Raw genomic sequence first — 13,939 nt, 5'->3', positions numbered from 1 at the left:
CCAAATGACTCCTCTAAAGTATTTGCTTTGCTCTCTTAACGGGATAGTTCCTAAATATTTAGTTATCATATTTCTTGCTAAGAGAGCTAGCCTATTGTAGTGATTTAAATGTTGGACTAGGACACTTGGGAGCTCAGGGTTACAATCCCTGCTTGGCCACGGAACCCACTGAGTGACTTTGGGCAAGTCATAATCTCTCAGCCTCAGTGAAAGACAAGGGCAAACCATCTCAGCAAATTCTGCCAAGAAAAACCAGTGATAGGTTCACCTTAGTCATAAGTCAGAAATGACCTGAATACAAAAACAGTGTCTTGCTGAGGAATCATTCCAGAGGCAGAGCAGAGGCCAGGGTTTAGGAACACTAGTTGGGCAAAGACTCAGGAAAACAAGCACTTTGGAAGCTAGAGCAACAGCCATCATCCTGGTCAACAGTGTGCTTGTTCTGGTTAATCTTGGCCTTCTTCACTTTGGCCTTCTGTGAAATGGACAATGTAGCTCTGACCAATGACGAGCATAAGCTTGAAGAGGGCTTTCAGGGCATGGGAGCAATGGCAATGCCAGGTCTTGATAAGCTTTGTAGAGTAGTTTCCTATTTTGAAGAATGCCGATAGTCCTGTTCAGGGTCCACACCTTGTTTGTGTTACTGCCATCTTAATATATATATATATTGAGTGTGTGTGTAGTGTAAAGTGTAGAGGACTTTTTTAAAAAGGAAAAAAAAGTAATATATTGCTGAGCTAATGCATCATACCCATTTGTTACTCAGAGGCTGCAGTGCAAAAACAAAACCTTTTTATAAACCATTGGAGATCTAAACGTTCTCAGCCGCAGCTGTCTTTGAGCTGTGGGACAGTCAGATGACTCCACTTTAAGTGCTTGCTTTGATCTCTTAATGGGATAGTTCCTAAATATTTAGTCATCAGCATTCCTTGCTGGGGCAACTGTCATATGGAGTTTCACTTCTTTTTAGGATGAGCTGTATATCTTGCAAGAGACTCCTGAAGGTTAAATCTACTAATGGCAGGGGAGGGGAAGGGAGATTAAAAGAGATTAGTCATATTTCTAAACTCACTGTAGAGTCCACCCTCTACACTGCTTTGTGCTTCACTCGCAGGTGCAGTCCTTTCATTGAGAGACATGTATCTTCCATGCTGTAGGTTTGGGTAATTGCACACAGTCTGTGAAATGGGTACAAGTGCTCCGGCCAGGGGTACCTTTCTCTTAAAGTTGAAAAATGTAGCCTCTCCAGTCAAGATAGCCAAGAAACACGACAGTCTCACAGTATGAAGTATATTAACATCCAGTAAAAGAAAACATGCAAATATTACTAGGTTGTCAAATTAGTTACCAAAGAAATCTTTGAAAACAGACGCTGTTGTGAAGACCTTTAAAAATTCCTGAATTTGTTGATGGGGGAATCTTTTCTGTCCTGCTTGTGTGCTTTGAAGGGGGGAGGCTGCTTTGGCTGATCATAATATAAGATTCTGTGCCTCTTAATAAAATATAAGAAGCTGCAAGTGAATCTCAAAGCAATATCCAGATGTTTTCTTCATGCTGAATTCCCCCCTTCTCGCTGTGACCTCCCACTGGGTTTCATTACCACATAGCACAGATGTGGTAACTCACAATATGAGCTAATTTAAGAAAACAAATAATACACTTTATTAAAAAATAGAACCTACAAAGAACACCTGTGGGTTCAAAACGAAAGCTTCAGGACCTTTCAACTTCTGATAATAACCCACTGCAACCCCATCAAAATGAAAGGGGCCCGGCAAGAATTTCTGCCAATTTCTATAAACACAAGTTGTTTTAGACCATGCCCTTTCAAGTTGTCCTCACATTTGAGCATTAAAGCTATTTAAATGAACCTGATTGCAGGATAATTCTTGTGCTTTTAAATGGCGTCTCAGTGAAAGTGAAATTGGGATTTTCTACTTAGAGCAGAGATGCCACATAATAGACGTGCTACTTCAAGTGTGTATGGACCATACAATCTCAGTATTATAAGAATGATCTTTGTGTAGAATGGGCTGGGGAATCTGTGATCCTCCAGATGGTGTTGGGCTACAACTCCTATCAGCTTTAGCCAGCCCAGTCAGGAGTGAATAATGCATCTACCACTACCAGTCTGATGGATGCCATTTATTTATTTAGAGTCTTTATACCTTCTCCTCTGCCACAAAGGCTCTCAGAGCAGTTTACAGGTTATTAATTAGACAGTTCCCTACCCTCAGGTTTACAATCTAAAAAGTCATGACACAAAAGGAGAAGGGAATGGCAGTGGGGAAAGGGAAGGGGATCAAGTCCACTAGATATTGCCAGTTCTCCTCTCCATTAAGTTAAGATGGATGGAGGGCCTTTACTCTTCCTTGGGGCTAGGCATGGTGGAGCTGTGCCTGCCTCTTCCGTCCCTCCAAGGCCAGGGTGGTAACAGTTAAGGTGGAGACTTTTGTAATACTGTTTGAAAGTGGAGATGATTTGCATGTTTGTGGGTGATGAGTAATTTGAATTTACTAATTACTCTTAGTCATGTTGTGTATGGAAGTGATTTGCATTACAAAATTCTCATTATAGTTAATATTTTTGGTCATACACAGTGCATATTTAACCACACTTTTAAAATTTTAAGGCAGATTTGTGAAGTGATTTTCTGCTGAGAGCCAGAGTTACTCAGTGATCATCTGTTGGCAGCTGCTGTCAGTGCTGGGAGAATATAATGCCAAAATGAATGGATCTACCCCAACTCCCCACTTCTGTTTGCTATTACCTTTATCTTTCTGTCCCTCCCCATCCAGTGGATGGTAAGAGGAGAGATGGACTCCTCTCTCCACAGATTAACTATTTGCTGAGAATTTTTGAAATTGGGTCAGTAGTTGCAGGTTGACCATGCCTGATGAGAGCAAAGTTCCTTTTTTGGACACTAGTTCTTAGAATTCCCTGAAGCATGAGTTAGTTAGAGTTATACTTAGAGTTATGATGTGTCATCAAGTCAACTCCAATTGATGGCAACCCTACCACAGGGTTTTTTTTGGAAAGAGTTTTTCATAGGAGGTTCCCAAGTGGGAATCTGGTGCACGAGGGATTCAAACTCTGTCCTCCCAGAGTCCTAGTCTAACATTCAAACCACTACACCATGCTAGCCTTCTTCATGTTTGCAGTATATTTATCAAAATGGGGGCCAAGCTACTCATAACTAACTTACGCTCCATTGTTCTCAGCTCAACTCTCCCCCCCCCCCCCCAAATTTTGTATTCTGCCTTCCTTGAAAGAAAAGTGGTGTTTTATTGTCCTGATAAACCTATGGAATAGACAAAACTGGGAAGTAGTGCCTGGCTCATTCCAGGCCACTTGGTGAGTCTCAAGGCTAGCAAAGCATTCAAACCAAGAGGTTTTCCACACTGAAACCCAGTACTCTGACCACTGTCTGTTACAAAAGACTCAAAGATTGGCAGGAAGATAATTATTTATTTTACCTATTTGCAGGTATGTTTTTACAAAACGGTGAAAACATCTGCCCCTTCACAACATTATTTTAAAAGCAAAAGATGAGAATGAGACATGTGAGAAGACTTACCAAAAGTGGAACATTTGGGAATGGGAGTATGGCTGGTTCCTGGATTTTGTGAAAAGAACACCTACCAAAGTTGTTGCAACCCAAATGCTCCATACACCTTAGATTTGCAAGCTTTAATTGGCTTAATCGACAGATGCGTTGATTAAGTTTTATTCACATTAATCCCTACTCCACACTATCATTTCCAATGAATTAGTGGAGCTGAGGTTAAGCAAAGACTCAGAACTCCTTAAGGCAGTATTGCTGTGATGGTAGTACCAACATTTTAACTTCCTTTTCACAGTGCTCAGCTTACTGAAAAAACAGTTTTATGATTATTCATTTTTTGCATAAAAAGCCAATGGATATTTTGCCTTACAGAGAGAAATGTATATATGTTTTCTAGTAAGATTGTGACAGCCAGCCAGCATGTTGTAGTGGTTTGAGTGTTAAGGCTATGACTCTGGACACCAGGCTTCGAATTCCCACTCATCAGTGGATACCTACTGGGTGATTTCAGAGGAAGGCAAAGGCAAATCCCCTGCGAACAAATCTTGCCAAGAAAACACCATGATATGGGGTTTTACCTTAGGGTCCTCATAAGTCAGAAACTACTTGAAGGCACACAACAATAGGGTTGTGAGGAGCAGGTGAAACTGATAGGAATTAAATTGGTGGCTAGGACTCATTGGGCTGCCCAGCCCTCCCAAAATATGTTTCCAAAGTTGCAGAGCCCCCAAGCCAACATTTCAAGAACTATTGAGGGAAGAGAAAAGCTAACAAGTCAGGCTTATTACAGGCCTGAGATTTCAGCTCCAAATTGTTGTGTGCCTTTAAGTCATTTGTGATTAATGGAGACCCTAAGACAGCTCTATCATGGGGTTTTCTTGACAAGATATGTTCAGAGGATGTTTGCCATTGCTTTCCCCTAAGGCTGAGAACATGTGACTTGCACAAGATCACCCAGGGAGTTTCATGACCTAGGAGGGAATCGAGCCCTGGTCTTCAGAGTCACAAACCACCTGAAATGTAATGATGAGCCCTGGTGATATTACAACAGGCAGCCTCTAGTGGTGTTATACAGCATGATACATTAAGCATCAATCACAGATGCACAGAATGTGCCACTCAAAATAAAAATACTAAAACGAAATGAGAAAAGATATTTCAAGACAGCACTCTCCCTGTGAGATTCTTCCTTCTGGCCCTGAAGACTGGAAAAGATTGATTGATTGATTGATTGATTGATTGATTGATTGATTGCACATATATCCCTGCCTATCTCCCAAAATGGAATCCAAGATGACTTCCAATAGTTTATAAAACAATGACAGTTAAAACACTGGTTACACTAGCTAACAGAGAATTAAATAACAATATTTTTACAAGCATGGTTAAAAACACTTATAACATGCTTACAATATAATTTCAATTAACTATTAAAAATATAGCATAGCACTTTGCATACCCACTACAACTCCATAATTACAATTCAAAAAGCCTGCCTAAATAAGAATGTCTTCACCTGTCGATGGAAAGAAAAGCGGGACAGAGCCAACCGGACCTTGCATAGAAGGGACTTCCACATTCTGGGAGCAGCCATGGAGGAGGCACACTCATGAGCCTTCACCAACCATGCCTGTGAGGTGCGGAGGTTATATGGTCTTTCCAATAGTCTTGACTTAAGCAAATGGACCTGTAGCCAATGCACTTATTTCAACGGAGGAATCAAATTAGTTGTTCCTCATTGGTGCTGCTTAGTAAAAGTCTGATTGTCATGTGGTATATGGCATTCCTTCAAAACGATGCCCTTCATGCTGTAGGCATGACTTCATAAGAGCATTATAATCTGGTAATTAAAGGAGCAATCTGACAAACCCTTCCTATTTTAATTTCATTTTAACCATGAATTCTTCCATGGCATTAGGCAAAGTGCTACCACACGCATTGGTCTACTGGTGCCTATAACACAGAGATGACAGCACTATCTCACTTGATTCTTACAAGAAATACTCTGATAATTAGTGAATGTAAAGATTCAGTCTTTCAGAAAGGCAGGTTTTGATGATGTCCTGTTTAATGGAATACTCCAAAAGACCTGCTTAATATCTCCCAACCCAACCCTGTTATCATTTGAAATGGGGTGCCTTACTCTTGCTATGCTCCATAGGGCTGGCTTTTGTTGGAAGTCCCAATGACACGGTGGCTGCTCCGTACTTTTCTCCATACAGTTTTGTAGAGCAAGGATTCCCCTCTGATGGTCCCATGAAAAGCTATTCAATCACCTGTTGGCAATGTTAACCATCTCATAAAATCTACAGTATATCCTTATAGTATACTTTCAGGAGATGACTCTGTATCAAGCTACAGCTTGTTGTCATTTTTAGGTTTTTTACAAGCTGTGTGCACTTTAACTATCCTCATAAAACTTTGTTTGAACTCTAGTGTCTCGGTGTCTCCCTTCTTTTTCTGCTTCTTTTTAAGCCCCCCTTCTCCCGTTTTATGTACGGAGTAGCGTGACCTTCCTGTGCATAGAGTATTCCATCTGAGGCACTCGGGAGCAATGAAAAACTGTCACACAAGTGTTTCTTCACTTGCATGGAGAGCGACAGTCTGTGGGTTTTGCGTCTTCAGCTTCACAGAAACCATCTTTCTTATTATAGTAATCTAACTGTTAAATCTTGAAAGATCTGTGTTAACATAGTGAAGTGGTATTTTTTAGAGAAGTGGTAAATAATTTTGGCTTATGACTATTGTTCTCCCGATCTTATGTGAAACATGCACCAAACGTGCCTTGTCTAGTTCCCTGCCGGAGTTTCAGTTTATTATTATTTCTGTCTGAGTACTTAATGAACTAAGTCAATAAACAGAGTCTTCTTGGCTAGATATCATAAACTACTCAAGTGTAATGGAATAAACCAAACTTTTCCTTTTAAGAGTCTTTATTTTCCTTTTAAGATACCTTTTAGACAATAGGTAAACAGAACTTTTATCACCCACTATGCAAGCTCGGATTTTTTTTTAATGCTAGGCTTGAGGAACACACATAGGTAGGTTCAAAATGCTTGCTTTTGAACAACAGAAAGTTACTCAAAAGTTTTAATGCAATGGTGATTGCTAGGAAGTACAAGTAAGGTTACAGTTTAGACATGATCAAGACTGGGACACAAACCTTAAAAGATAAATCTTCAATCCTAGGTATGCTTTATGACCAAATTAGTCCAAGTCAGTTCAGTGGGTCTATCCTGAAGGCAACAAATCCAATCTGATCTTGGAAGCTAAGGAGGATAAAGCCTGGTTTGTGCATGGATGGAGAACTTCAAGCATGGCTGTGGAATCAGTATGACAAATCTTCAACTCTTGCTCCACTGTCCAACTCCAATTTCTTCACAAATGGCAAATATATATTAATTAGTAAAAGCAAATTTACAGTAGTAAAATGGTAGCACAAGGGATTTCATCACCACCACATGAATCACCACTTAGATTGACAGAACATAAAATACATTTATTTGATTAACACTTAGTTGCTGGCAAGGAATACCAAGTCATGTAGGCTATACTCAGAAGAAGGCAATGGCAGCCTTCCTCTTGCGTCTTGCCTAAGAAAACTTTTGAAATTCATGGGTCACCACAAGTCAACAGGCAACTTGCGGTCATATACAAGCATGCATCGCAATAGCAGTATAACTCTGCTGATAAAATAAATCACACCATATTATATACAGAGCTTGGAAACATTGTTTTGGATTGCAAGTTCAAGGATCTCCAACCAGCATGACCAAGGTTTAACTATGTGTGTATGTGTATATGAAATACGCAGCTGTATCCCAGGCGACTTAGCAGAATATCCAGGACAAATCTGATTTCAAATTTCAAGTTCTTGCTATGTGTGTGCATGTGTTTTCAAGTTGCCTGTTCACTTATGTCAACCCCATGAATTTCATTGAATTTTCTTAGGCCAGGAATACTCAGATATTGTTTGCTAGCTCCTTGCTCTGAAATAGAGGACTGAAAATACACTGTTTCTAAGCATATTTTCTCAGAAGCAAGTCTCATAGAGACTGGTGAGACTGTAGTACCATGATCTCAGGTAGATTACAGAAGCATCGCCACCACAATAATGAAAAGGAAAGGCAAAGGAAAATAAGAAAAGGGACGGAGGGCGCGGAAGCAAATGAAAAACAGGGACATATTCCCTAAAACGTTAATATGTGTGTTCCAGCTTCCAGATGTGAACTAAAGTTGGAGTGCTGCTTTGAAAAAAGGCCTGATGTGTACTGAAATGGTAACAATAGTGCTTTGCTGAAAGTAAGTGAGAGTAATAGTAAAGATTCTCCCTTTATGTTCTCCTATTTCCCATCTTTCTGCCAAGAAGGCTTTGGCTTTCCTATGTCTTTTGAGCACAGCTACTTATGAACTAACTAGGGAACAGAATCTATGTAGTAGTGGTTATAACTTGCAATCCACCACATGGAAAATATATCTAAGTTCATATATAGTTGCAGGACTGTGTTTCACATGGTGGATTGCAAGTTATAAACACTACTGGCTACTTCTGTGACTATGTAGCCTGCTGTAGGTCCCTTGTACATATTGTCGCTGTTGTGTGGCTTCAAGTTGTTTCTGACTTATGTTGATCCTAAGGCAACTCTATCACTGAGTTTTTCATAGCATAATTGTTCAGAGGAGGTTTGTCATTGCCTTCTCCTGAGGCTGAGAGCACATGTCTTCCTTAAGGTTTCCCAGTGGGTTTCATGGCTGAGCAGAGAATCAAATCCTGGTTTTGAGCAGAGAATCAAATCCTGGCAACACTCAAACCACTATGCCACACTGAACATATAGCAAGGATTTAGTAAAGCTATCCTTGTTCTCAATCTGGAACTGCCAAAAACTGAAAAAGTTTTCAAGCTGCCAATAGGCTGCAAAACTTGGCTGGTCAGTTATGTTCAGCTGGGTAGATCACAGGTTGCACTTGCCTTGTGATCAGTGACCACCTCATGGTTTCTGCTATGCCTCTAGCAGCTGCCAAATGTTTAGTATTGAAACCTTTTCTGACATGCTGATGTAAAGTTTTTCACGTGTTTAATATCTCCTTTTTCACCCAGCTATTGAAGGCCAAGGGATGCAGCTGGAGGTTTCCTCATACTCCCGAGCAATTCTACTGTAGATCAAGGTGATTCATTTGTCTTTGAATCCACCACACAGGAAATTTCCAGGGCCAGGCAGATCAGTGAAGAAGGTTAAGATGAAAAGTGTCCTCCCTAATTTTCCAGAGCAGTTGCCAGACAACAGAGACCACACTGATCCCAAATGTTGGATGGCTCCTAGCAACTACCCAGATATCACCCTCCAGGCGTTGGATGGCTCTCATCATTGAAGTTTGCCAGAGGGCTCTTGTACCTTTCATGATTGTGTAGAAGAAGGAATTTCAACATGGGTAATAGTTACCTGACATTGCTAAAATTCTCTTTTTGGCTGCTGCCACACTGCAGAATTAATGCAGTTTAACAACACTTTAACTGTCATAGCTCCATCGGATGGACTCCTGGGATTTGTAGTTTGCTGTGGCACCAGCACTCTCTGACAGAGAAGGCTAAATAGCTCACAAAACTACAAATTGAGCCATGGCAGTTAAAACGGTGTCAAATTGCATTAATTCTGCAGTGTAGCTAGATAAGAGCTACACAACCATTAAAGGTACAGGGGCCTTATCTGGTTTTTTGCCTGGTAACCCTATTCTTCACCATTTGCTATGGTGTTGAATTGCAGTCCAAACATCTGGCGGGAAGCACATTCCTCGTTCTGTGTTAAGTCTGAGCCTTTCCAGAAAGAAGGACTCCTCACACAAGCAACTGGATGGCCATTTGGCCATTCTGTCTTTGTTCCATCTTCAGTAAGTAATGGCAAAAACAAGGCTGAGCTACAAACATGAGCAGAGGACATTGCATGAAGCTCCCATCAGTGAATGTGGGAAGGCAATGGTGTGCTAAAAGGCCTCTCCCTTCCTATGAGGCAGCTTTCTTGATTTCACTATTTTGACTAGAATACAAAAAGCAAAGCTGGCAATGGAAGGAAATGGAGAGGTGGAAGCCCTCCAGATGTTGCTTGGCCAAAGCTCCCAGTTGTTCTAACCAATGTAGCCCAAATAGTGAAGAATGCTGGGAGATGCAGTGCAGCAGAATAGGGAAGGCTGCAGGATTCCTACTCCTGGATTTCTAGGCTTGGCCTTGGCTGCAAAGTCCTTTTTCCACTTTAAACTCATTCTACAGCCAATGAAAGAAGCTGAGGACAAAGGGGAAGAGGATAAAGAAACTCTGACATTTCAAAAGCAGCCGAGAAAGTGGAATGACAGAAGATTCATCGGGATAGTTGGGAGGGTATGGGGATGTGGTGCGATCATGGGATTAACAGGAATGAATTTTTCTGGGGCCTCCCACTGTGGAATTGTTTGATTTGATTGCTTCTGTACCCTTTTCGAGCTAGTCCAGCCTAGTTTTTTCCTGACATGCTGCAGGGAAGCTTTTATTGTTTCTGAGGAAATGCTCAGACGCACTGCTTGGAACAGTACAGTCTAGGAAAAGTTTTATTTTTGCTACTTGGTTCTGCTGATCTGCGGAAACCTGATCTGCAGCTCTTGGGTTTTTTCTGCCCCCCCTCTTTTTCCTCCCATTTCGGGAGGGGGGGGGAAATGTAGATCTGGTGCAAAAACTGGGGACTAATGAGCAAATTTGTGTGTTTTTGCCACTGGTTCTCTTGCCAGTGGGCCTCCCCTTTAATCTTCTGCTTGACGGATCTTATGTTAAGGCCGATAAAGCCAACTGCCTTACTTCAGCTCTTATCTAGCGTTGAGCAATTATCAAGAGGCAATTATCTAACTGCAAGCCCAGTGACCATGAAAGATAAGCAGTGACAAATACACAGCGCTGACGCTATTTCTTCACAGCCTCACCTTCTTGTCGAATTTCTTTCTTTTTTTAAACAAAGAGCTTTTGAAATCAAACCACTGAAACATATATATATGTGTGTGTGTGTGTGTTGTATGGCTTCAAGTTGTTTTCAAAGTATGGCGACTCTACCATAGAGTTTTCTTGGCAAGTTTCTTCAGAGGGGGGTTGCCATTGCCATCCTCTGAGGCTGAGAGAGTGTGACTTGCCCAAGGTCACCCAGTGGGTTTTCATAGACAAGCAGGGATTTGGACTCTGTTCTCCAGAGACACAGCCTAATGCCTAAATCACTACAGCACTCTCACTCTCTTTCTGTCTATATGTTTGTATATTTATTTATACATGTATATGTCTAAATAAATATATACACACACATATTATACACACACACATATATAAATACGTATACACATAAACACACACACACACACACACACGGATACACATGTGCACACACATATCAAACCACTAGAAAGCCAGCATGATGTAGTGGTTTGAGTGTTGGACTAGGTCTCTAGAAACCAGGGTTCAAATCCCAGCTCAGCCCTGGAAACCCACTGAGTGATCTTGGGCAAGTCACACACTCTCAGCCTCAGAGGACAGCAATGGCAAACCTCTGAACAAATCTTGCCAAGAAAACCCCATGACAAGTTCACCTTAGGGTCGCCATAAGTCAGAAATGACTTGAAGGCAAACCACAGAAACACACACATACCTCAAGGCTGATTGATTTTAAAATGGATGGATGGATGGATGGATAGATAGATAGATAGATAGATAGATAGATAGATAGATAGATTGATTGATTGATTGATTGATTGATTGCAGTGGTTTGATTTTAAATCAAGGCTGATGATAGATAGATAGATAGATAGATAGATAGATAGATAGATAGATGATAGATGAATGATAGATAGATAGATTGCAGTGGTTTGATTTTAAATCAAGGCTGATTTTATACACACACACACACACACACGGCACACATTCTGCAGTGCTTTGATTTTAAAATCAAGGCTGATTGATTTTAAAACTGAACCATTGAGGAAGACAGACAGATAGATTTATTCAGTGGTCTGATTTTAAAATCAAGGCCAGTTTTATATATATGTGGCACACATTTTGCAGTGCTTTGATTTTTAAAATCAATCAGCCTTGATTTTAAAATCGAACCACTGCTATACACACACACACATATTGCAGTGGTTTCATTTTTAAAATCATTGCATTGATTTTAAAAATCAAACCACTGCCAAATGTGTGTATGTGTGTATGCACACACACATATACACACACAGAGAAACACGCACGCACACACACACATATATACACACATACACTCAAACACAGATACATACACACACACATATATACACACACATTCACACACATATGCACACACAAATATACACACATACACATGCAGACACACACATATATACACACACTCATTCACACACACATATATACACACATATTCACACACACACACACACATATAGACACACACACATGCACACACATATATAGACACATGCATACACATGTACGTACACACATACACATTCACACATGCACAGACACAAATATGTTTGTGTGTATATCTGTATGTGTGTGTGTGTGTGTGTATCGGCACGCTCCTTTTCTTTTTCCAAAGGTTGCTTTTGAAAATGCTTTATGGAACTGGCAAGAAAGAAGAGGGTGCCTTCCTGGACCTTTCTGGAAGGGAGAGGAGAAGCCCTGACCCTCCAAGAGCAAGGCTCTCCTGCTGTGGACCTCTCTGGAGCTTGAGTTTGAGAGCAGAAGACCCAGGGCGCAGTGCCGGATTTTGGCCAGAAGGTGGCGCGAGAGGAATTCCCAGCTGGCCCTGTACTAAACTCCCTTCAAGCGGCCTCTAAGGCGACGCCAGGCCAGAGTTTCCAGAAAGAGGCCTCCTTGACTCCCAAAGCCTGGCTCTTCCCAGTCAATTTCACTGCAAACCTACAAGCAGAGTGGAGGGTCCCTTGCTCCCTCCTCTCTCTGCCTTCATTTAAATTACGTATATATTGCTGTATGTTTTTAATATGCTCTACGCAGCTTTGTTTTTCACAAAAAGCGGGATATAAATAAAAGTTTTATTTATTTCTTATATAAATGTTTGGCTATGCTGTGGCTGCATCTGGACTGCAGAAACAATCTGGTTTGATGCCACTTTCACGGCCATGGCTCAATGCTATGGAATTCTGGGATGTGTTGTGGCACCAGAGGAGCTGGTTGCAGTGTCTTGCTTCTGTATGCTTTACAACTTATAGAGTCCCTAAAACTCATTAAACGTCCTTCTTAGAAAACTACTTTTCTGGATTACAAATATCAGAATTCACTAGAGGGTCTGCTTGGTCATGAAACCCACTTGCTGACCTTGAGCAGGGCACACTCTCTCAGCCTCAGGGAAAGCCCACCTCTGAACAAATCTTGCCAAGAAAACCCCCAGGATAGATTTGCCTTAGGGTCGCCGTAAATTGGAAACAACTTGAAGGCATACAACACACAGCCAGTTTCGTTTGCCTTAGGGTCACCGTAAGTCAGAAATGACTTGAAGACACGGCGCAACACATGCATACACACATACACACACATCCAGTTAGGTTTGCCTTAGGGTCTCCATGAATCAGAAACACCTCGAAGAGACACAACAATAAAAAACAACAGCAATGGGAGCTATCAACCAGAAAAGTAACTTTTTCCAGGCCTTACAGTTCCTAGTTCAAATGTTTGGTGGTCCCCACACTCTATAGGGCCCTTTCACATTGCACAGTTACAACACAATGATTCCACTTTAACAGACCTGGTTGCATCCCATGAAATCCTGGGATTTGTAGTTTGGCGAGGCCTAATTGTAAGCCGCTCTGATAGCCTTTAGGGCTGAAGAGCGAGGTATAAATACCATACATAAATACATTAAATAAGAGCTCTCTGGCTGAGAGTTCTAAACACCACACCTTAAACTGCATATTATTATTATTATTATTATTATTATTAAACTTTATTTATATAGCACTGTGCATAATGGATATCCAAGTGCAAATAAAAACAAGAATTTGCTGACAGCATACATCTTTAAAAAAATCCCAGCATTCCATGGGATACAGCCACGGTAGTTAAAGTGGTATCATAGTGCTATAACTGCGTAATGTGAAATGACGTTTAGGCTCACTTAGTTTCACAGTCCAACTGGAAAAAGGTGGTTGGGAGATATTGCATTGTATTGAACAACCACACTTTGCTGTGGGAGACTTGCTTGTATATATGCAGGGATTTCATATGTTGTGTATTTTTAACTTGTTAGCCGCCCCGATTGTTCTCAGAGGGGCGGGATACAAATAAATTATTATTATTATTATTATTATTATTATTATCTATTACTATCACAGAGTTGGCTGGTTATTGTTGTTGTTAT

Source organism: Sceloporus occidentalis, unplaced genomic scaffold (genome assembly GCF_023333645.1).
Source record: "Sceloporus occidentalis isolate IW3139 unplaced genomic scaffold, rSceOcc1.0.p SCAF_104, whole genome shotgun sequence".
Taxonomy (NCBI): Eukaryota; Metazoa; Chordata; class Lepidosauria; order Squamata; family Phrynosomatidae; genus Sceloporus; species Sceloporus occidentalis.
This window is presented reverse-complemented; position numbering follows the sequence as displayed.